Below are 25,271 nucleotides of genomic sequence, written 5' to 3' on the forward strand. Positions count from 1 at the left end.
CCTGGAAGATCTCATTCTTTTTCTTTTTTTTTCCCCCTTTAAATATTACTCGTCCTTCAAGGCCACGTGAAAGCTACAAGCTCAAAGAAGACTTCCAAACCATTGCATTCTGAACTCTCACAGCTCTTACCCTGTATTCATTTAAGAACTTCTAGACTCATGGTGTCATTAATACTACATATCATTGGATCCTGAGACGTAAAATACATTGCCTCCTTTCTCATTATCCAGAGGCCATGGTGAAGAATTTGCCATACAGAAATTATCCAATCAAAATATTTATCTACTACCAGTTGCTAGAGTTCTGGCTTCCCTGGAGTGATAGGATAATATAGTACAGCTAGAGAAGAGTTGGTTCACGGAATATAAGTAAACTTCTTGATCTCATGGTGTCTGCTAGCATCATGGGAACAGGCAATGCAATATTGTAAGACCAGTTCAAAGAAATTAATTTTGAGCAAAGTTTGCAGAGGTTATGCTTCTTCGCCCCATCACAACATCTTTCATTTTAGCCTCAAACGCATATTCTCAATTCCCTCCATAAGCTGTAGATGAATGTTCAGGAAAGATAGTAGAAGTGAGCCTATAAATGGAACACTGTCTCCCTAGTTTAGTCAAGATGTTTGTCTTTGGAGATACTGTCCGGTGATCCTGTCTTACAACATCTTAGACCCATGGGTATTGCTCAGATTCTTATATTTCCCCTAATGTCCAGCATTAATAGGTACATTAAATGCTCTTATTCTATGAATTCTACAGATCAACCAAGGGGCAAAGTAGGAGATTTTGTCAAGTATCTTGTTAAGTACCAAGCTCTTATTAAGTATCTAATCAACTAATCAGAAAAGAAGTTCCAACTAACATTTTGTAATAGACTTGAAGAATACAATTTCCCTGAAGATAAACTCTTGGAGATTACAGGGACCAGCTACACAGACTAAAACAGAGGATGATGTGGAACTCTGCCTCTTGATGCCTAAGAAAGGCAATGTTGCTTAGGGAATGAGATTCTTTTTTTTGGGGGGGCGGGGGGGTTTCATTACTAATTTTTTTTTAATTAATTTATTTTTGCTGTGTTGGGTCTTCGTTTCTGTGTGAGGGCTTTCTCTAGTTGTGGCAAGTGGGGGCCGCTCTTCATCGCGGTGCGCGGGCCTCTCACTGTTGTGGCCTCTCTCGTTGCGGAGCACAGGCTCCAGATGCGCAGGCTCAGTAGTTGTGGCTCACGGGCCTAGTTGCTCCGTGACATGTGGGATCCTCCCAGACCAGGGCTCAAACCCGTGTCCCCTGCATTGGCAGGCAGATTCTCAACCACTGTGCCACCAGGGAAGCCCTGTTTTTGTTTTTTTTTACATCTTTATTGGAGTATAATTGCTTTACAATGGTGTGTTAGTTTCTGCTTTATAACAAAGTGAATCAGTTATACATATACATATGTTCCCATATCTCTTCCCTCTTGCATCTCCCTCCCTCCCACCCTCCCTATAAAAAGAAATGAAACTGAGCTATTTGTAATGAGATGGATAGACCTAGAGTCTGTCATACAGAGTGAAGTCAGAAAGAGACAAATACCGTATGCTAACACATATATATGGAATTTAAGAAAAAAAAAATGTCATGAAGAACCTAGGGGTAAGACAGGAATAAAGACATAGACCTCCTAGAGAATGGACTTGAGGATATGGGGAGAGGGAAGGGTAAGCTGTGACAAAGCGCTAGAGAGGCATGGACATATATACACTACCAAACGTAAGGTAGATTGCTAGTGGGAAGCAGCCGCATAGCACAGGAAGATAAGCTCGGTGCTTTGTGACCACCTGGAGGGGATAAGATTCTTCAGTGCTGGGTGGAAATCTTGTTCTAGTTACTCCCAGTATTGCCTTAGGCAAGTAATTAACTTCTCTGAGCCTTTAATTTCCTGTTTCTCCTAAGGTCACCATGAGAATTAAATTAGATAATTTGTGGCACATAGAAACTGGTTAATAAATATATATATTTTTATAATAGGTTACTTCAGTTTTGTTTGAGTAACCCACTTTTTAGGGCTACCACAACATGATGGGCAATGATCCTTGGTAGATTTCCACACAGCTCGTTAATGAATGGGCATCTTCTACTGCCTATTTTCTTTACTTCCTTTTGAGAGAACTCAGCATTTTTTCTACCTAGTTAAGACCAGACATCTGCTGTATTTAAGCTGTTTTCTGATTTGAATTTATAGTGTTGGTCTTGGACGCCTGACCTCTCTCCTGGCCATTGCTTATATGATTTCCTGTCTTTGTCAGAATGTATTTTAGAATCTAGAAGCTACAATTAATAGCTTGTAGGCGAAGGGAGGGTCTCATGTATACTTCCCATGTTTTGTGTACATAAAGATAAATGGTAGGATTTGGAAGCTTTATGTGCCTAAATAAAAATAAAGATGGAGACAGAGAGAGAAAGAGAGGTCTAAATCTAATAAAAAGGCAATCAGAGACACACAAGGAAACTGACAAGTCAATATGTCCGAGTCTCAAATGGCCATCTGAGTAATATTTCTTCCTGAATTATTTTTTGACTAGATCTGGTAAGATAGCATTTGTTACTTACCTCAAATCAATATTATGACTTGAGTCCATTGTTTCAAATTCATAATTAATACTAATTAATACATTTTCCTCTATTTTGGCTTCTTCTGTCCATTGCCACCTTCCCCCTCCCCTGTAATGGCAGCCTCCACTCTCTGCTCTGCACCCTCCTCTGTATTTATTTATTTATTTATTTTTTGCTGTACGCGGGCCTCTCACTGCCGTGGCCTCTCCCGTCGCGGAGCACAGGCTCCGGACGCGCAGGCTCAGCGGCCATGGCTCACAGGCCCAGCCGCTCCGCGGCATGTGGGAACTTCCCGGACCGGGGCATGAACCCGTGTCCCCTGCATCCGCAGGCAGACTCTCAACCACTGCACCACCAGAGAAAACCCCTCCTCTGTATTTTTGATCCCTTCCCTTTGACTTTACAATTGTTTGAGCACATGCCCAAACCTTATTTTGTATTAGAAAAACATTACATTTGGATCTCCTAACAATGCTGAGAAAGCATTTAATCCCAGTCCTTTCATTTTATTGATGAGAAAACTGAGATACAAAGACATGAATGTCAGACACTATCAATTGAATTTACAGGAAACATAATATGTGTGGCACTTAGTAATTTACAAAGTACATTTACATATATTATTGGATTATATCCTCCTAAGACTCCCTTACAGAAAAATGGTCTTTATTATACATATTTATAGATAAGAAATTGAGTATCTGAGAGGTTAAGTGATTGCCAAAGATCACGTGATTAACCGTTGACCCAAGGTCTAAGTTTAGATCTTCTAATTCCTAATCCAGTGTTTTTTCCACCACAGCCGACTCTGCCTTTTCTGTTCACTCTGTCTCATTATTTTTAACTCAGTTCTAATTGTCTATTTTTCTTTTTTAAACATTAGACTCAGATATTTGTGAAGTTACATGCACACACAAACATACACACATCTCTCAGGGCGCGATATGTAGCTCCAAGATTCCTGAACGTGTACCAGGTAAATCTTTTGTGAGAGGTTCTATAGTATTTATTCATTTGCTGAGTACATGTTTCAATTGGTACAATGTAGAGAAATTCAATTAAAAAGAAAAAAGTATTAGGAATCCTCTTCAGGGAATTCATTCTGTTCATCTGAAGGTATATTCATAGCTATTTCTTACTTGTTAATTTTAAATAACAGACTCTGTTCCAGAAGAAAGCATAGTATATGTCAGAATTAAACAGTACTATAGTTTCAGGAAAAATAACAGTAAGGGGGAGAAAACCCCACATTGTTGTGCTCTACGTTCCATTTCTGGAATTTGCTTGTAGCATTTTTTTTTTTTTTTTTTAATGAAGAAGCAAGGCAGGGCTTCCCTGGTGGCGCAGTGGTTGGGAGTCCGCCTGCCGATGCAGGGGACATGGGTTCGTGCCCCAGTCCGGGAAGATCCCACGTACCGCGGAGCGGCTGGGCCCGTGAGCCATGGCTGGTGAGCCTGCGCGTCCGGAGCCTGTGCTCCGCAACGGGAGAGGCCACAACGAGAGGCCCGCGTACTGCAAAAAAAAAAAAAAAAAAAAAGCAAGGTAAAGCTAATGAATAAGACTAATTAGATATAGAAAACCATTTGTGGTCTAAAGGTAAATTAGAAGTTTGTTGCTAACAACAACAAAAAACTGAGATCTTCAAAACGTAGGCCTCAAATTATTTTTTAAAGTTGTTAGAAGAAATCTGCTCATAAACCATTTATTTTCCATTTAAAATAAACTGTAAGTGGTTTTGACTCTCTTCTCTCAGTGGCCCATGTCATGCTGAAAATAGGCAAGCAAATAAAACTGCAAGCTTTCAGGAAAAGATAAACTCGATGCCTGCTATACTTTCAGGGTAATCAAGGCTTATGGTATATTTACCCCATTTCGTCACTCCTCCCTTCTTGTTATTCCAGTCTTCCATATCAAAACACTTAGTTTTCACTGAATCCTTGCAAATTAGCATCTCATGCATATTCACGGATAAATCACTCATTCTGGAATGGCAGTGGCCTCTTTGCCAGGGAGCTACAGCAGGACAGAGCTGTACCAGCCAGGCTGCCTGCCACCATCTTAGGCTCACAGGTCACATTAGCTCTCAGGCAACGTGAAGTTGACTACAGTTTGATGCTACAGGTCCTTTAACCAGCAATTCTTTAACCTTCCTCAAGATGCTGCAACATTTATCACAAGAGTGAGCATATAGCAATAAATTCTATCCAATTCACAACTAGAGTTCTGCTAAGGGGAGATGACCTTTTATTTTATTTTTTTATTTTTTTTTGCGGTACGGGGCCTCTCATTGTTGTGGCCTCTGCCGTTGCGGAGCACAGGCTGCAGACGCGCAGGCCCAGCGGCCATGGCTCACGGGCCCAGCCGCTCCGCGGCATGTGGGATCCTCCCGGACCTGGGCACAAACCCGTGTCCCCCGCATCGGCAGGCAGACTCTAAACCACTGCGCCACCAGGGAAGCCGACCTTTTATATTTTTAAGAAAGATTTTATCTTTTGCTTTCCATGGTGTAAGGGATCAGGTATTTTGTTGTTTTCTAGGAGAACCAAATGCATTTCATAGTAATTATTTTTCTAAGATGCAGTCCTTGAATTTGTAGACTTTTAATGGAACCTATCTTGAAGGATTCCACTGATAGAGCAGAAAATTTGCAAGTAACCTAATCTGGATTCTAATCCTCTCATTGCCAATTGCGTTTTTCATAAGCCTAGGAAGCTCTTCACAGTATAAGGATGCTTTTGGACTTTTGTGTCTGAGTTAAAAACTAAAAGAAAACATACACCCCAGCACCAAACTATACTTCATTTTTTAAAAAAGTTACTTCTTTCTTTACCTCGATAGCAACTAATTGGAATCACACAGTAAACTATAGATGACTACATTTGATATTCCTCTTCTGGTTGAAGTAATGGGGTATAGTTCTCAATAGACAGTGCAATTGTGAAGTAGAACTGAAATTTAGAAAAGAACTGCCCCCCCCGTACACACCCTTTTCTGTAACAAATGGCTTAGGAATGATACAAGAATTCTTATTAATACAAGAATAATAAGATATTGAAAGAGGTTTAGACTACATCGAGACCGCATTTCATGGCTAATATAGGAATCCATTCTACGTCAATCTTGGCACGCCGTGTTCTTTCTCAAGAAAAGTTCTCAAAAAAGAAGTCACATATTAATAATAATATATTTTTTTCTTTTCCTTTTTATCCTAAAGTGTCATGAGTCCAAAAAAAAAGAACAATTAATGAACTATGTTAGTACTTTCAAAACAAATTTCTGAAATAGATATCAACATCAACCAATTTAATAATATTTGAAAGTATAGCAGTGAAAAAGATATAGTTTTAATTATTAGACCGCAGTCTAGGAACTGACTATTTTCATTGCTTTTTATAAAAAGAAATTTTAAAGTTGGGTTATACTTTGAGGTAATTTGGTTTAATTAATTTATTTTTGTACTAAATTACCCAATTATATTTCCTTTCCTGCTTAGTTTAATTCTTGTCAGGGATATATCAGAAAACCCACTAAGTTGTTACTTTCACTGTTTAAATAGTTATGTTAATGCTGTTTAGTGAACACTTGGCTTTATTAAGTTTGGTGTGTATTTTAATATATTGGAACATTAAACATATGGAACATTGGAACATTTTAATATATTGACGTATTTTTCAAGTTTGATTACATGGAAAAGTAAAATTCATTCCAAATACTTAATTTTGAGAAGTATGCATACTTTAAGTAGCACCAAGATTGTGACCTGTGCTAGCGCTGTGCATGACGGACCAATCAGGGCACCAGCATCTTGACTGCAGAGGTAACTGGGTAGATCCATCCATGCAAAGAAGACCCAAATGGTTTCTTGCAGCTTGGGCTTTCTAAAGATTTAATAAAGATGACAAAAGGATTGATGAGAGGCTGAAGTCTTACTATTGAACAACATGTGCAATCTCCTATTAAAAGCACCCAATTCCAGTAGTAATAAAACCTTTAGTCAGACCTGGATGAGGCAATATCTCTGGCTAGATTCTTGTCTACTTCTTACCATTTTGTTGCTATTGTTCTCCTAATTTCCTTCAGAGAGGTAGACATTTAGTCCACCTTTTAATTAATACAAATTAGCGGTTTCCTTTTATTGGTAGTAATACTGTTTTAATCTAATTAATTAGATAATTATTAATTACTAATAATTACTGATTACTAATACTGTATTAGATTACCAATCTCTTGATCAACGTTCTGATTTAAAATAACTGTTCTTCATCAACTGTGTTTCTATAGCTCTAACAATATTTGTTTCTATGCTCTAAATTCTGTAGGTTACAAATCCCCTTCTTATTATGCCACATAACTGCGAAGGCTTCCTATGATCTCTTGATTCAAGGTACCATTGCCTCCGTACTTTTGCCTCAAAGAGAGGTTTCACAGATTTCCCTGATTTTTATTGGAAAGAAACCAACTTCTCACCAGTGCACTACATGAAAAAATCTTTCCAAATACTCTAAAGGAAAGAAGTCGGGTTTTGAGGTCAGGAAGACTTGCATTTGTTTTCTGGTTCCCGATGTCCTAGCTCTGTGACCTTAACAATTTACTAAATGGAGGCAGTATGACAGTAATATTTATTCCAAGGAATGGCTGTTCGGATTAGATAATTTATTTAGGCGTGCCCTCAAGTCAAGTGAATAACAAGTTGCCATCTTTCTTTTTCTCTGTGGCTACTTCTAGCGTTAGACTAACGATCTTCCATCCTTGGTTCCCTATGGGGACTTTTCTGTTTATCTATTTCATACCCACCTATGTGTGGTTTACACTTACATACTTTACCTTGAGTGAAAAGAATGGAAGACTAATTACTGATATATTACTAGTTCCTGATATCCTTGTGAAAAATTTAATGTTCATTTTCCAGTAGAATAAATTAAGTCTTCCCAAAGGCTGATTAGTAGCTGAGTACACTTCCAGCACCTCAGTTCATTTTGGAAAATAATGCCATAATTTTAATTTTCATAAGTACAGTGGAAACTGAATTAGTCTAGGTAGCATAGCCCAGAGCTCCATTGACTTTCAGGCTCACGGATGAGCATGATAAAACATTTTTCTGCTCCTTGTGAATGAGATTACAGAAAAGAAGAGCACGATATCTGTTTGGGTAGGCAGATGGCCGAATGAGTTTCCTGTAAGACAGTGTCACGTGTCACCTTATCTAAGTTGTTATAATTTCCTATCTGCCAAGACAGTGTCAAGATGTGTTAATGAGATGGCCTTACAAGTGTATACTTGAATGTTTTATGAAAAGTCATTGTAGCTTTCTATGGATCTGACAGTAATTAAATGCATGAGCTCCCAAGGCCCATTGCAGGGACTACATGCATATTTTCTCCCTCCAAAGATGTAGCAGGGTGTGCAAGTCACCTCAATGACTTTTGCAAGGAAAGTTGCTTTATCCCTGCTTCTTTCTGAGATTGGCTATCCTAGTTTTCTGCCCCATTTCAGCACAGCTAGTATCTAAGTACAACTCAGTACTGCAGAGGAAATTTCCATATGAATGTTGACATAAGGTGCCTCGATACTTTTGTCTGTAGACACAGAGCATCTCTTTTTTACTCTCTCCTTGATTATCAAGGAATAATTGCCTGACCAGTAAATGCTGGCTAATGTAACATAGAACTTTCTCTAATAGAATGGAATACGGTGAGCAGTTATTTTTGAACAACCTGCTTCTACCTTTTGGCTTCACTATTCTAAATTCGGGGGTAGGGGAGGTAGAGATAGTGCCTTATCTTGTATCCAATAATTGATATCTATGTATGTGTTTTTTGTATATCATTTTGTAAAATTCAGAGTTATTCTTTTTTCTGTACCAAGGAAAAATGTATCAATATCGAAACTTAGACTTTTTACAAGTATCCGAAAAGTGATGCAAGTATATCTCTCCTTTAACTAATAGTGATCATTTTCACAATAAATATGTACACTTTACATTTTCCTCCTTTGGAATTCTGGGCTTATATAAATTTAAAGACACTAAACACTCTGTTACAATCTTGGAGATGCAAAATGACATTATTATATTATGGTTTATGGGAGGTCAAGAAGTCCAGAGGCAGGGCTTCCCTGGTGGCGCAGTGGTTGAGAGTCCGCCTGCCGATGCAAGGGACATGGGTTCGTGCCCCGGTCCGGGAGGATCCCATGTGCCGTGGAGCGGCTGGGCCCGTGGGCCGTGGCTGCTGGGCCTGCACGTCCGGAGCCTGTGCTCCGCGACAGGAGAGGCCACAACAGTGAGAGGCCCGCGTACCGCAAAAAAAAAAAAAAAAAAAAAAAAAAGTCCAGAGGCTTGCTTAGCCTAGACTGTCTAATCTAGAATTTCCCAAACTTGACCAGCAATCCTGCTATTTTTCTGTTTGTCTTTTGTTTCTGTGGTTGTTGTTTTGGTAATCCCTAGTTACATCCAGAGGAAAGGACTTTGAGAATCCCTAGTAATGGAAATCCCAAAGAACCCAGGGGGCAGAGTAGGAGGGGGCACCTAACACGTTCTCCAAAAAACAAGGGATTTTCAACAAAATTTTTATGCTGCCATTATAGTTGTCAAGACTATAATAAGTTATATAAAACAGCATGGGGGGGAGGGATACATTGGGAGATTGGGATTGACATACGCACCCTACTATATATAAAATTGGTAACTAATAAGGACTTACTGTATAGCACAGGGAACTCTACTCAGTACTCTGTAATGACCTATATGGGAAAAGGATCTAAAAAAGAGTGGATAGATGTGTATGTATAACTGATTCATTTTGCTGTACAACAGAACTAACACAACAGTGTAAATCAAGGATACTCCAATATTTTTATTTTATTTATTATTTTATTTTCATTTTAAAAAAGTATGAAAAGGTAAAGTCACAGAAAGTAAAGAAAGGGTGACACTTTTTTATGTGTTGAATTCCCCAGAATATAATATGTTTGATGTATTTCCTCTCGTATGTGTGACCTTGGGTAAAAATAACCATATTCTACAAAAATATGGAGTTAGGGCCAGAGGTAAAACGAAAGGTGGAAGAAGCAGAAAAAGAACTGTTCATAGAGGAAGAAAAGGACTGTTTAACAAGTCGGTGATATGGACTTGATATCCATGTACAGGAGCTGAAAACATAAATTTGTGAATGACGGGACAGTATGCAAAAAAGTGCTGACACATGATGTCACCTTGAAGATAAATGTCAAGTGACATTTGTCTCTCTGGGCCCTTCTGTTTCTACGATCTATGAAATGATTAAATGATTTAGAAGAAGATATATAAACATATGTGCCCCCCCTACCCCCCCCACTTTTTTTTCCCAGTGATGACATGAAGAAATAACGCAAGATGATGGAAGTGTTGTATGATAGACCATGACCCCAAAGCATAACTCAAGCACCTGGAACACTGTGTGAGATTTTAAAATGCCATACTTAAAATGTTTAAGCACACTAGCCTACGTTTGGTTGGAAAAGAACACCCACATAAGGACTAGAAAGATTTGGCAGTAGTGCATAAAGGGGACTCAGTTATTTTTATTTATCAGACTTAAAACAGATCAGTGTGGTGATTTTGTCTTCCTGAGGCTTTGATGTCAAACTGATTAGGTGTAAATCCAGGCTTCGACATGAGCTGTGTGCTCTTGGTCAGTTTATTTAGTGTGTTTTTAATTCACGCTTTCCCCAGAGTTTTCTTTATAGGGTTGCTAAGAGAATTAAAAGAGATAAATGATAAACTGCATATCATAGTGTCTGGTACATAATAAATGTGGTATTATTTCAGTAAACATCAGGTATTATTATTCTGTCTCATTTGGTTGTATCTGGAAACTTGAGTTTGTTTCTGGGCACCTCATTTAAAGAGAAATATAGGCTAATTGGAGCATGTTAAGAGAGAGGAAAAGAGACTGCAACCCTGTCGTATGAATCATGTTTGACAAAATTAGAGATGTTGAGACTGGAGAAGACCTAGCTCTCTTTGAACTTGAATAAAGACATTTTAGATTTAGTCTATTTGATGATAAGGACTCTAAGTTTAAAACTTTGTTTAGGAAGGGAAGTATTTCCCACCATTGCATAATTTTAGCCTCAGGCATAGAAATCTCTTTATGGGTTTCTCATTGAGGAGATTCTCAACTATGGAAGAATTAAAGGCCTCTAAGCATCGTTCCAAACCGGTATGTCGTGATTCTAGCAGGTAAAGAGTATTTCCGATGCTTGGCTGTCACTTTCTCTCTCCCTCCTATACGAAACAAACAACAAACAAAAAACAGAAACAATACTCATTTTCCTTCATAAAATTCAGTGGTATGTTTTGTCTTGTTCCCTTAGATTCTGCGCACACACACGTGTTTACACATACACAGGGAGTAAAATTACTTAGTAATTCCACTTTTGACCTAAAGTTAAATTGTTTTGTTCAGGTCAGGAATACAGCGTTCATTTAGGCTGACTGGTTCATAAATGTGACACATTTGCTTTTAGCTTATCTGTGAAACAGAAGTCTAATTTATTTTCTTGTTATTTTTGAAAATAGTAGAAGCAATAAATAATGAACTGCTAGCTGACAGAATTGGAGAACTTTTCCTCAGTACCAGAAGTTGTTATCTCTGGGCTAAGAACCCCATCCTGAAGCAGAGGGTGGCAATGAGTTTGCAGAACGTCTTTTTGACTCACTCCCCTCCCCTTTAGTCTTTAGTCTCTCCCCTTCACGCACTCCTGTCTCAGAGGGCGATCGGTTTGGGCAAAAGGCCAGTGATTGAGAGTGAAAAATTAGAACACAACAGCCTCACAGACAGAAAGACTATTCACTTTTAACTTTGGTGACACAATTTAAACACTAATATTTCAGAAGAAGAAAAATTTTTAAAAGCCTACCTTTGAGCGAGTGTTTATTTGTAGTTATTGATTACTAATTATTTGGGAAGGGATTTTCAAGAATGAAATACTCAGGACCGATCTAATAAGTAGTTTAGGAGATTTAAGAAGCATCATTTAAACTGATCTTATTAATTTATTCAAGTTATCCAAAGGTGTGAGACATCACTGGTGATTTCGCTTTGAGGGAATTTCAGTGCTGGTGGAAAAGGCCAGATGGTCAGCTCTGGAGGCTGAAATATGTCATCAGTGGGAACAAAGTTCGAGTGGACGGTAACGAATTTTATTACCGAAGACTCTAAGGCGATAAAAACTTTCTGAACTTGGTAGAAAAATATCATAAGACTACCAACTTCCTAGCACCCACACGGCAGTTAATTTTGGCAATTTGCTTGGGACCATTTTAACCCAGGAATGATGCCAGAACAGCTTAAATCTTATGTACGGAATGGCTGACCAAAACAAAAAAAGGAGAAACAGAGCGAGTGAACATGAGAGGAAGGTGAAGACGCACCGAAGTTGTGATTCAAGGCTGCAGCGTACTCTGTGCACAAATAAATAGGCTTCAACACCTGCTGATGAGCTGGGATCTGGCTTGAAAGCAACAAACATCTGTTTGTAATTTGCAGTGGGAGACCCTGACAGTGAGGAAGTGGATGCTGTCATAAAATATACAACCTTGTTAAGCCACTAAAAAGATCCAGAGAAGAGATAATGAATGGATAATTTGGGAGTCACATGTGACTCCTATGTGATAAGATGTGTTGGGTTTTCTTTCCAGCTTGCCATTATGTTTCCATCCTGAATCTTTATTTAATAGACTGTAATCATTATAAAGTAGTTTCTGAAGGAAAGCTCTATTTAAAGGGAGAATTTTCCCAACCAGACTACATCTTCCACACTCTTAGGGGTTAGATATTTCTCTATAGCCGATATGGACATCCTAAAACTATTCAGATTTATGTACCCTCCAGTGCCCTTGACCAGGCCAAGTTGGGAAGAATCCAGAGCACGGGTAGCAATCCCAGACATGTTTGCTCGGAACCCCAGGGCAGTCAGACAGGTATGTCAGGTTCCTTATCACTTCTGTCTCTAAAAATCCTGCAGCTCTGGTGCTGCTTGATTGTGGATGTGACTGTGATATTTTAAGCAATCATTCATCATTTTGCCATGTTTCCTTCTGACACACATGCCAAGTTTGGTAACATTCTGACCAGAAATTTAAAACTTTTTCCAACATTTTTGTAAAAGAGGAAGATGAAGACCTGGGGCCTTGGAGGCACCACTCCCAATCTCTGTTTACCTTTCCTCATTTTTCCAAGGATTTGCATGCAAGAATTCCTCCTTTTGCTTGCCTCCAGATTCTGGACTTCTAGAAAAATAGCTTTTGCCGTAGTCCATTATGGCTACTGTAAGAAAATACCCTGATGAGGTGACTTATAAGCAACAGATATTTATTTCTCACAGTTCTGCAGGCTGAAAGTCTGAGATTAGATGAGGGCTCTCTTCTGGGCTGCAGACTTCTGAAGTCTTACTGTGTCCTCCCTCTCAAGGTGGAAGGAGCAAGGGCTCTCTCTGGCATCTCTCTTTTTTTTTTTTTTTTCCGGTACGCGGGCCTCTCACTGTTGTGGCCTCTCCCGTTGCGGAGCACAGGCTCCGGACGCGCAGGCTCAGCGGCCATGGCTCACGGGCCCAGCCGCTCCGCGGCATGTGGGATCTTCCCAGACCGGGGCACGAACCCGTGTCCCCTGCATCGGCAGATGGACTCTCAACCATCTGCGACACCAGGGAAGCCCTGGGATCTCTTTTGAAAGGGCTTTAATCTCATTCATGAGGGCTCCACCCTCAAGACATAAGCAAGTCTCAAAGTCCCCATCTCCAAATACCTCATGTTGGGCATTGGGATTTTGACATATGCATTTGGAGGGGACACACTCATTCAGACCATAGCAGTTTTATAAAATAGTTCATTTATATTTATAACCATGGATAATTACAATTTTTCTAGTTTCATTTTTTTAGTGAATGAAATAACAATCCTCTTTTATAAATACTTTACAATAAAATACTGTATTTAGATGATTGATAAGATCTCCAGATACTAAGAATAATTAGGGCTCCATAATAACCATTTTAATTTTCCAGGTTTTCCTTTGGAATTACCAAATTAAAATCAGTGCTTTCTGATATCTGATAATCTTGTCATTTGGCAACATCTATTTTCGTAAAGTTTAGGTTCTGTGTGTAACTTAGGTACCTGACTTACATCAGCCTAAACAATTTAACAAATTCTTATTATATAATTTATATTTAATATTTAAAATGAAGGGTGGAGAGTAGATTCAATGATGTCCTGGTTAGTTAAAAACAGTAGTTAACCAATAAAGTAGAACAAAATTATTGCTTGCATGGAGGCCCAAGAAATAGATATCTGTGACTTCTGTTTGGTTTGCAGGTAGTTTGTCAACCTATGTACTGAGACTAAATTTAGAGCTTCCTTCTTGTAGGAGGAGATGTACCTGTTTATCAACATCCATATCAAAAATATATGCTGGGCTTCACAAACCTAATTTCAATTTTTTGAGAATTCAAACTTTAGGGAATTCCCTGGTGGTCCAATGGTTAGGGCTCTGCTCTTTCACTGCCGAGGGCATGGGTTCAACCCCTGCTCGGGGAACTGAGACCCCACAAGCCACGTGGCTCAGCCAAAAGAAAAAAAAAGTTCAAAATTTAAATGACTTCTACTGTGACTATAGAATATAATGGTGGCCATAATTCTGAAGAATCTAACATTTCTGCCATGATATTAAAGTTATGATCAAATTAGATTTGTAAAATTTTGTTACCTGAATAAGTTTAAAATACCTAGCCAATCAGAAAACTTTGAACTAAAAGGAATAAGGAAATTTCTATTTAGACAACATACAAAAGAAGCTTAGTATGTAAGGATAAAATGGTTGAATTACTATATAAAGGCCAAATAAGATTTGTATTTATAAAGTCATTTCCCTTGCTCATTTAAAGTGCACAATAAAGATTTGAATACATTAATATTTAATTTCATTTTTAATTATAATGTATACAAGTAAATATTGAATGTGTTCATTTTTCACTACTTTTGAAAGTAACGGGTAAGGTCAGTGATTTTGTTTTTGCTTTTTGAATTAGGGCCGCTTGGGAGGGATGGGGACCTATGTAATGAGAGCTGGAGGCATAGATATGGCAAATAATAGGGGAACAACCCAGGTCAGAGATACAGCTACACAGGAGTCCTCATCGTATTCTTCTCTGTGGACTATATTTTTAAGTTTTTATATCTGGTTATTAATTATTTTAATACTCTTAATTATTTCTGCCAGGTTTCTTTTGACTGCTTTTCATAGTCTTAAAGTATTTCAAAGATTTTTTTTTTTGTCCACTAAGTAATACTTCTAAGTTATAGTATATTTTCCAGGAAGTAAACCCACCAACTGGAATTTAAACTGTCATCTTAATTGAGTGAGATCATTTTGCCTAGAGCTACTATTAAATCTCCACTTCCCCAAGTGTTGGTGAGTCTGTATTAAATTTTGTTCAGAAAAAGTTTGAGGTGCCGAATATTTAACTTCTCATTATAGAGTGTTACTTGGATCCCACACCTGCATCTTAGACACACGCATGTTATTTATCTTCTGCTCAGAAAAAAATACATCCTTAAATAAGACACATGAGAATCTTATAAGATTCATTTTGCAGTTGTTTTAAGTAGCATCATGCTATTTTGGAAAGAAGAAGGAATACCATAATTGGTACAATGTATTCAATGTATTTACATTTTGATTCTACCTACTACTTACTACTATCCTTTTATTGAATACATACTATAACTAGGCATTTTTAAGTGTCCTCTTATGTAATTAACCTTTAAATATCATTTTGTAAATAAAAATATTTAATATTTAGAGAAGTGAACTGTCATGCTCAACATCTTTAAGTGGTAGGCACCGGGATGTCAATTCCAAAACTCATACTCTGAATTATGTATTTATGAATATATTTATAGTTGTGGCTTGGTGACTACTCTAGACATCTAGTAAATAAGAGTTACAGTCAGATTTTTAAAAAAATTTCTGTTCCTTAAACTCCCCTTTCAGTTATTTCTATTTCCAAGAATATCACTCTTACCACTCTCCGAATGGGGAAGCCCTTTAGACAGTCTTCAACATTGTATAGCAGATAGCCCGTTCCCTTGAGATTTGGGTCTCCAAAATTACAGCTAAACTGTTTGACTTTTGGTTTATTTGCTTATCTACTAAATAAATATTCTAGCTGGTAAAAACCACTGACTATGCCAGTCTGAAATTGCTTTCTCTCGGTGGGTTTATTACATGTTTGATCCAACAGAGAAATTTCAGTTCTTGAGTTAGTTCACTTGGGAAAATAGTCAACACCTGAGTTGCTCTCAGAACGTCATCTTTGTGAAACATTTTCTAAACAAGGGTTATTTGTATCGGGTCTCAAACAGCTACTCCTTAAAATCTTATTCTCTGCTGAGCTCTATAAAGGAAAGATATGATAGGATTTATAAACATAAATAAGCAAACAGCCCCTAGAAATCTTAGATGGATTGTATTGATAATAATAGCAACCTACATAAAATGTTCTCTTCACTAATGAAAATGTTGTAATATGAAACACCTCAGACCTCTTTGTGTGCCAAAATGCCAGCCACAGAGGAGTTAACATTACAGTAAATAGTGTTTGCAGCCCTCCAGAAAGCTACACATATTAAACAGACTCTTAACCTTCACTTAAGCTTTCAAATCAGTCAAACTGGTGCTGTGTTTGCTACTGACTACCCACCGGAGGCTTACTCATTGAAAGATACGCAGTTCATCATTGATCATTGATCATTTCACAGATCTGGTGCCAGGAAGAGACTAAAAATCACTGCACTCGCAAGCTGTTTAATTCCATCCCCCAACACGAAGATAAGAGGCAGCCCAAACATCTGAATGGCATTGCGTGGAAAATAAGATACAATTTATGGTACCTCGTTATTACATGATGCAAAACAATGTATTGGCATGAAAATAACAGCTCGCTTTAAAGTTAGTCTGGGTAATATTGAAGAGGATAAGCCCTCTCATTTTTAACCCACATGCTGCTGAACCCCTTTCTGATCCTGTTTCCCAAATCTTACGTGATGCTTTTAGCTGCAAGGCCTGCAAGTTTAGACCCAACCAAGGCAGCAGGTCCAGAACGGGCCACAAATCACACTCTTTGCCTTTACATAATCAATTACATTTCTATCCTTAAGGCATGTATTTCTTTAAATGACTTTAAAAAATACTAAATACTAATGTTTAAATGCTTCCAATGTTTAGATTTTCTGGTTTTTCAATCTGTAGGGTAATTTTGTATCAGTGGAAATCTATCAGGGATAATTTATCCATGGCACCTGATTTCATACTTAGAAAATCAGAATTGTATGATTTTTGTGTTGGAAGTGACATAATGATTTCATGTGGCTTTGATGTTTTCTTGAACTTTGCATCTCAAATTAGATTTTAAAGTTTTTAAAGGAGGGAGTAGGCAGTGACTATGCATTTTTATCATCTCAATTAATTGCTACATGGCAAAAATTAAAATATTTTCTATAATTACAGGATCTTGAAACAACCCTGAAAAATGGATTACTAAATTAAAAAACAAAAGGAAAAACTGATGACTTGGGAGGTTTAGTAAATAACTCAGTGAGCTCTCAAGATGTGGAAGAAAGTTAGAACACAGGCCCGATTTTCTTTTTTTCTTCCAAGCCCAAGTTTTTCTGAGAGCAAAGCCCAAGCTATTATCTGCTACTCCATCCTGTTCCCTTTGCTGGCTAGTACCCCCATCAACTTATGCTTTGTCTTAATGTTTGATGTTTGGTTTAAGAAATACCTATAATGAATTAGTACCTAAAACACTTGTTTATTGAGATCATATTTAGGAAGGGTTGGAATTGCTGAGAAGCTATATATGATGGTAAAGATGATTGAAGTGTAATCTCAATGAGGGCTAGAAATGTGGTATGTTTTAACCAGAACTTTATTCCCATTACCTAGATCAGTGCCTGAAAGTGCCTGCAGGAGTTCAGTAACATACATTGAAAATATTGAAAAACGTACGCTTGGCTGCGTGACACGCCCACCTCAAAAATGTGTTAAAACTCACCCTAAGATATAAAAAGCCAGTAGAGAAAATTGGAAAATTAATTCAGCTGATAGAACTAACTGTCAAATATAACTTGATTCACAACCCTATGACTGAACAATTACTCAGGCTAAAATTCTGGACTACCATCAGCCTCCAGCCTTCCAAGGACATGCTGTCTGACAAGAGAACCTTCTGTGTGTGATCAGTGCTACGAAATATACAGATCAAAGAATTGGTGGAAATCTCACCTCATTATCAGAATGGTAAATTATGCTTGAATTATAAAGCCTCCATTACTAAGTGACTAAACTGTGAGTTTCCAGTAGGAGTTTTTTGTTACAGGATGTTATGTGTAATAAATGAAAGCAACTTTTATGCTTTTTTCCATGAGATAATAGCAAGGTCAGAATTGGCATTCCCTAAGATATATTTTTTATTTTGTTATATTGCCATGATACTTAATGTTTCAACGTTATGAAACAACAAAAGACAATGACAAATTATAACAGCAATAGCTGAACTTTTGCAAGATTACATAAATCTGATTTAGAATTGGGATTTTATGAAAACAATAATACTTTGGCTGATAGAATATTGAAAGTGACCTATATTGAGAAGAAGCAGAGAAAATTTGCATCACAAAAAATCAGGTGAATTAATGCAACATAGTTGTTTTTTTTTTAATAAATTTACTTATTTATTTTTGGCTGCATTGAGTCTTCGTTGCTGCGCATGGGCTTTTTTAGTTGTGGCGAGCGGGGGCTACTCTTCGTTGTGCTGTGCGGGTTTCTCAATGCTGTGGCTTCTCTTGTTGCAGGGCACGGGCTCTAGGCGCTCGGGCTTCAGTATTTGTGGCATGTGGGCTCAGTAGTTGTGGCTCGTGGGCTTAGTTGCTCCGCGGCATGTGGGATCTTCCCAGACCAGGGCTCGAACTCGTGTCCCCTGCATTGGCAGGCAGATCCTTAACCACTGCACCACCAGGGAAGTCCAATGCAACATAATTTTTAAAAATAGTTATCAAAGTTAAGGTTCAGTGTAATGTATTATAGTAAGCAAGAAAATGACAGCTACTTTTAGTAAAGGAAGAAAACCCAGCTTATTTGAATTTTCTGACTTTACTTTCTCTGAGACAATATTTTTCCTCAAATTTAAAAAGAGAATATTTGTGGTTTTTAAAAGTATTTAATTGTTACTTCATTGTTGTTGAACACATTACAGAGGAAATAAGTTTCCGAGTAGATCGCCAAATAAATAGCAAGTAGATGGCATTGTTCAAGCTCGCTGTGTCTTTTTCCAGGGCTTTCTTTCCTTTTGCACAGAATCATGGGGCAGGAATTGATAATATAAGGTGTTTCTGACTTAGAGGATTTCACAGTCTAGAAATACAGTCATATGCATGAGTAGCTATAATGTAAGGATGACCATGGCACCAGTGAAGTATGAAAGAGTCATCTGACACTAGGGAAAATAAGATTTCTATCTCCTATAAACAAGGCTTCTCTGGATCTGTAGTGAACAGGTCCTCTACCATCAGAAGAAATCTAATCTTGGGTGTCTTCAAGGAAAGATTTCACCATAGCAAAACAATCATAACTTCCCAAAGGTTTTGAGATTATATTTTGACAACATGTTTGGTGTCTTGTATATGTCATATAAATAAACATAAGTTTCTCCCTGTTTCTCTTACTGGGTTACACAAAAGCAACTGGATGGGTTTTCTCTAGAGGATACTTTAGGCTGACCTGACTTAAAACAGAGGTTGGCTCGTCATTTAAATTCACAATGGGAAGGCTTGGAAGACACCCCAAAGACGAAGGCTGTCATCCTTGGAGAATGCTGTAACTGCTGATGATAAAAGACTCGCCATAGATATTAATATGTTACAGGGAGAGAAAATAAACAGTGACTTGTAACACGAGCCTCAGTTTGAAAGTCACAAGGGCGGACACTCAGAATTGGAGGTGATTTGTGATCAACGTGTTTCTCACATGGGCGACACTAGAAAGCCTTTCCCAGAGTAACAGCCGAGAGGTACTAATATAATGTTGGCTAAGGTTGTTCCAAGCAGTGCAGAGACCAGATTGTTCTAAATGCCTTTCTTTTTCATAGATTTCACGAAACATAGCTGGATCTAGAATAATGCAGAATAAACTTTTCCTGTGTCTAAAAAGAAAAAGGAATTGATTTTCTTGCTTTTTTAAAAGAACTTTTCTGAGTAGCTCTATAATATCCTCCTTCTGATATATATGGAATACTCATTAATAAATAACTAGGCAACACCATGGTATTTTGGTCTCTCTTTAAATATCTTGGAGATCATTATCTTGTAGTACGTGATGGTGCTATGATGCCCACGTGGGAGCAATAAGAGTCATCAGCCTGTAGATAAACATTGAAGCATATGGGAGTGGATGGAATCGCTGCTCAGGTGGAATGTGTCTGATAAGAATTGAAGAAAATTAAGGACATACCTTTGAGGAACTGGCATTAAGGGATGGACAAAGAAAAATCTGGAAAGTAGAGAAGAAGCAGCAGGCAGAAGGAATAGTAGGAGAGCATGGTGTCCTGGAGATGAAGAAGGAGGACATCTCACAAAAGAACTAGAGGTCAGGTAGGGAAGACATATGTATCGGTTGGAATTTCCAATTAAATTACTTCTCTGTAGTGAAAGCAGTCTCTAAAGCCCAGTGAGTGAAAATTGTGAGATGTCTGGGGGTCAGACGGAATGAAGATGAGGGTTAGCGTCTGAGGACAGAAGGAGGACAAAAAAAGGACACAGATGGCTTGTAACTCATGGGGAGGTGGGTCAGAAAAGCTCTGGGTTTTGTTGTTTAACAAATGACTGAATTCTTTTTAAAGACTAATGAGAGAAATGCAAAGAACAAGAGAATGTTGATACAATAGCAGGAAAAATTACACGTTTCAATCAGTTCTTATAAAGCATAGAGGTAACAAGATTCATGTAGTTCTTGCTCTATTCATATGTTCCCATTCTTAAAAATAATGCAATTTACATACTTATACATTTCCTTTAGCATTACTTTTGAATGACTTTGCCCGTACACTTCACTCACATTTGCTTGCTGTTATGAGTGGCATAACCCTTTGAAATTAAATACAGACACATACCCTAAACGTACCATGAGCTATATTTATATACAGTTGTGTGACGTTTCCTGGTATGAGTCAGCTAGTTTTACAATAGTGACTTGGAATTGAGGTCCCTTTTTGGTAAATGTGTTTTTGAATGCCACTTATTTTGTAGGCAAGTTCATGGGTCTTATATATGTTGCTATCTGTTGTGGTTATAAATCTACATGTATAGGGCCGGTTTAACTTCGGGCGTAGTTGCCCAAGTTTTTGTATCCATTTTTGTAAGATGTAACATTTCAAAAATTATTAACAAACCATGATAGTACTGATATAGGAAAACTGAAATAATTTATGGGTTCCCCCCCCTCCCCGCCCAAAGTGAAGCTGCTTTAACTCATAGGCTTTGGAGTGAAGCAAAAAACACACTTGTTTCAAATGATGGTTCCTCTGTGTCACTCCTGAGCTTTGGTTTTCTTATCTATAAAATGTGGATAATCAACTTATTGGGTTGTTATAAAAATTCATTTAAGCAATGCTTAATAGAGCGCTTAAGACACAGCAAAAATAGTAGAAAGATGTATCTAGCTGTTAAGTAGTAGACGACCCAATTAAGGATAAGCATTTTCAACAAGTAGAGAATGTATTTGCTCGCATAGTTTGGAAGATGAGCTGGGTCCAGCTTCCTTCCCGCATGGTTCATTCCTTCATGTGCTTGCTTTGTCTTCAGGGGCCTCCTTCATAGAAATCTGGCTTCACAGCCTCACACCACATCGTTCAAAGGAAGAGAGAGCATGAGTGCTTTTGTCACAGTAAAGGAAACTTCTTTTTCCAGAAGCTTCTCTATGTCTAAATGACCTGATTTAGGTCACATGCCCATTTCTTTTTTTTTCTTTTCTAGTTGTGTTAAGATATAGTAGACGTACATCACTGTATACTTTTAAGGTGTACAGCATAATGGTTTGACTTACATATATTGTGGAAGGATTACCACAGTAAGTTTAGTTGGCATCCATTGTCTCATATAGAGATGCTAAAAAAAAAAGGAACCAAAAAAAGGGAAAGAAGAATTTTTTTCCGTGATAAGAACTCTTAGGTTTTATTCTCGTAACAGTTTTCATATGTACTATACAACAGTGTTAACTGGTACTTATCTTGCAAATGGAAGTTTGTATCTTTTGACTCCCTTTCTCCAGTTCCCTCTCCCCCTCTGGTAACCACAAATCTGATGTCTTTTTCTGAGTTTCGTTTGTTTTAGAGTCCACATATAAATGAGTACAAGTACACATATAAATAGTGTACTTTTTTATCTATCTGAGTTATCTCACTTAGTATAATGCCCTCGAGGTCCATCCATGTTGTCGCAAATGGCAAGATCTCTTTGTTTTTCATGGCTGAGTAATATTTCATTGTAATGTAGTGAAAGCCAGTGGTGTCATTTCAGTGCAAATCTGAAGGTCTGAGAACCAGGGGAGCCAGTGGTGTAAGTCCCAGTCTAAGTCCAAAGGCTGGAGAGCCAGAAGCATCAACGTCTGAGGGCAGGGGAAGATGGATGTCCTAGCTCAGGCAGGAGAGCAAATCTAGCCTTCCCCTGCCTTTTTGTTCTGTTAAAGCCCTCAGCAAACTGGATGATGCTTACCCATTGGAAATAGGGATCTTCTTTACTCAGCCTACCAATACAAATGTTAATCTCTTCCAGAAAAACTCTCACAGATACACGCAGAAATAATGTTTTACCAGCTATCTGGTGATCCCTTAGCCCAGTCAAGTTGACACATAAAATTAAAAACCACAGGCACCTTATTCAATATCTTTCCTCTTCCTCAGCATCCCTATAAGACTGACACAGAACCTCGCCTTGAATATTTCTTGTAACTTTAGTTCACATACTCCCAAGCCCTCCCACTCCATTTTTCAAAAGCTGTTGGAATGTTTTATAGAACATTGTTTTTGAACCATATGAATATTCTTGCTCTAAGGATCCGATTGGAGGAGGGGTGGAGGTGATGCTTACCATAAAATAGGTATGTTAATGAGGACAGCACCAGCTGCTGTAAAAAACAAGGAATAGATCAACGCAATGTAATAAGTTTCTTTCTCACTCAAAGTTCGAACGCGTGTTCATGGTCTGTGGAAGGCTTTCCTCCATGTCACACAGGGAACCAAAGTTCTCCCTTGGTTCCTCTGCATCCAGATGGAAAATGAAGAAGAGGAAGAGTGGGACATCACACAAGAAAGGTTTTTATAGCCACCTGTAGAGGGAACATGTGCCATTGACACTCAACATTACTTTGGCAGCAGCTCAAGCTCTAACTGCCCATGAGACTGAGGAATGGCCAGGAAGAAGGGGAACGATGTTTGTATGACTTGACATCTACCTGGCTCTCTGGCTTCATTTATCTCTATGTCTTCCTCTCACTGTGTATTCTAGACATATTGACCCATACTGATCTTTTTCTTTTAATTTAATTTTTTTTTTTTTTTTTTTTTAGTTTTCAAAAGGCACTATAGGGTCCTGATACAGGTTGTTCTTTCTCCAAGGAAAGCTTTTAACTTCACCTAGTTGAGTCAGTTCACTTCTAATTTTCATGTAGACTCAATTCAAAGGTTTATCTTTCCAGGGATATCTGCTATACACCTTTATGGTGCCTCATATTATTATTCATAACACACAGCTTGTAACATTTGTAATATTATTTGATGAACGTTTATTTCCCCAACTAGTCTGTAGGCCTTTCAATGGCAATGACCATGCCTCTCTGCCCTCTGGTATACCACAGCTCCTTTCAAAGTGCCTAGAACATGAAGACTATTTGTTTAATTAACAAAGACAACGATTTCCACCCTCTAACTCTCAAGGATGAAACTCCCATACGCTCATGCGGTCAAGCCCTTGACCACAGAAGCAAAACTATAGGTTCTTCAAAGAAACTTGTTGTGACTTTTAAAGGTTCAAAATAGTCTGTGAATGTGTACCTTTAATTGTGTCATTGGATGTCAGGATGTAGAAAATAATTGGGAGAATGGCCAAGAATATCAGACTGTAAAAATAGATGTAGTATTTTAACGCTCTCCTGGTAAAATCTTGATCAAGTCCCGTTGCCCTTGGCTGCCAGATATGACTGTCAATGCATGGAATATAGCAGAGTTTGAATGATTTTTACATTTATTACTTCCATCTTTCTTCAGCATTTATGACTGGATTGCCTTGGTCTTTTTCATTGGCGCCTCTTAACACAGTGTAACGTTTACGCCTAGAAGTTCCCCAAGGTACACGTACCCTTGTTTTCTTAGTGTTCAACTAGCTCTTTGTGGATGATGTCACTAGTCCCACAGCATCATGGATCATCAATAAGTAAAATACGCCCAGTCTATAATTCCAGCCTAGTCTTCTCTTCTGAGTCCTGATTCTTTATTTTCTGTGCTGACCCTTACTCAAAGATGTTCTAAATCCACCCGAGGCTTAATCTGCCCCAGATTAAATTCAGGATAACTCTGCTTCCTTTCCTCATCCTTCTCCTTCAGTAATCTCCACATTCATTCCTGTTATCACCATCCACCAGTTGTGAAAGCCAAAAAAAATTATTCATCTCCTCTGACACATTTGCCATGACCAAGAGAAGGAAGAGTCTTGACTTCTAAGCCCAGGACGTCTGCTTTGGCCAACTGTGCCAACTCACATCTGGTCGTGAAATCTGGATGGGAAAAGAAAGCCAGTGCCAACTCAGCAGGATGGAAAATCTCCATGGCTTAGAAGGCTCCCAGGTTCCCGCAGAGAAAGTTCATTCTGGGCTGGGGATCCTTGTGGCAGCTGGAGTGAGATGGATGCCCAGGGGGAGAGTATCCGGGAGAGAATAGTCTCCAGAAAAGAGAAAGACAAGAGGCTTGCAAGAAGATCTGGAAAAGGCTGGCATGGAAGAATTCCCCTTAGATATTGGTAGTGCTTGCACTCCTGCCTCTGGACCAGGTGCTACCAAAGGCACCACGCACTGCTTGTCTGCCTGCTTTCCTGCCTGAGTCTATGGAGAAGCTGCGTGTTTGTTAGTGTGTGTGACCAGGTCTCTGGACCATATGCACGAGCCATGTGTTGCCTCAATTCCCAAGAACTCAGCCATTCCAGAGATTACTCCTAGTACATGAAAAAAAAAAAAAACCCTCCAAATTCCTACTTCCTGGTACAGAAAGATCGTTGGGAACAGGTAGGAACCAAGGTGGAATTCAAGTTCAAAAAATATTCCGCCAGGTTAAAGTGCGTGGGAAGGCTGTAGTCTGTCATTCAGTACAGAGATATACTTACTGACCAAGACCAGGACTGCCACCTAATGCATGTGGAAACCTCCAATTTTATCTTTCTCCCTCATTTGCGTGGGCATATATTCCCTGATTATTAGTGCTGTCACATGGACACGGACATGGTTTGGTCTCTGACTTGTGGTGTCCTCACAGTCTTTTCTCTGAGAGCTAGTGCCTTAATGGTACATTCGTACACCTTCCTAGTTAGATTATGAATGGGTTTC

General features: G+C 38.5%; 1 protein-coding gene and 1 pseudogene across 1 annotated transcript in view; both read left to right on the forward strand.

Annotated features, from left to right (window-relative positions):
• The window catches only part of CNTNAP2 (contactin associated protein 2), a 2,069,520-nt gene that overhangs the window by 404,876 nt on the left and 1,639,373 nt on the right, over positions 1–25,271 (forward strand). The gene's annotated exons all lie outside the window — the stretch shown is intronic.
• Positions 12,422–25,145, forward strand: LOC136128502 (transmembrane protein 183A-like; annotated as a pseudogene).

The sequence above is a fragment of the Phocoena phocoena genome, chromosome 9 (assembly GCF_963924675.1).
Source record: "Phocoena phocoena chromosome 9, mPhoPho1.1, whole genome shotgun sequence".
NCBI classification, from domain to species: domain Eukaryota; kingdom Metazoa; phylum Chordata; class Mammalia; order Artiodactyla; family Phocoenidae; genus Phocoena; species Phocoena phocoena.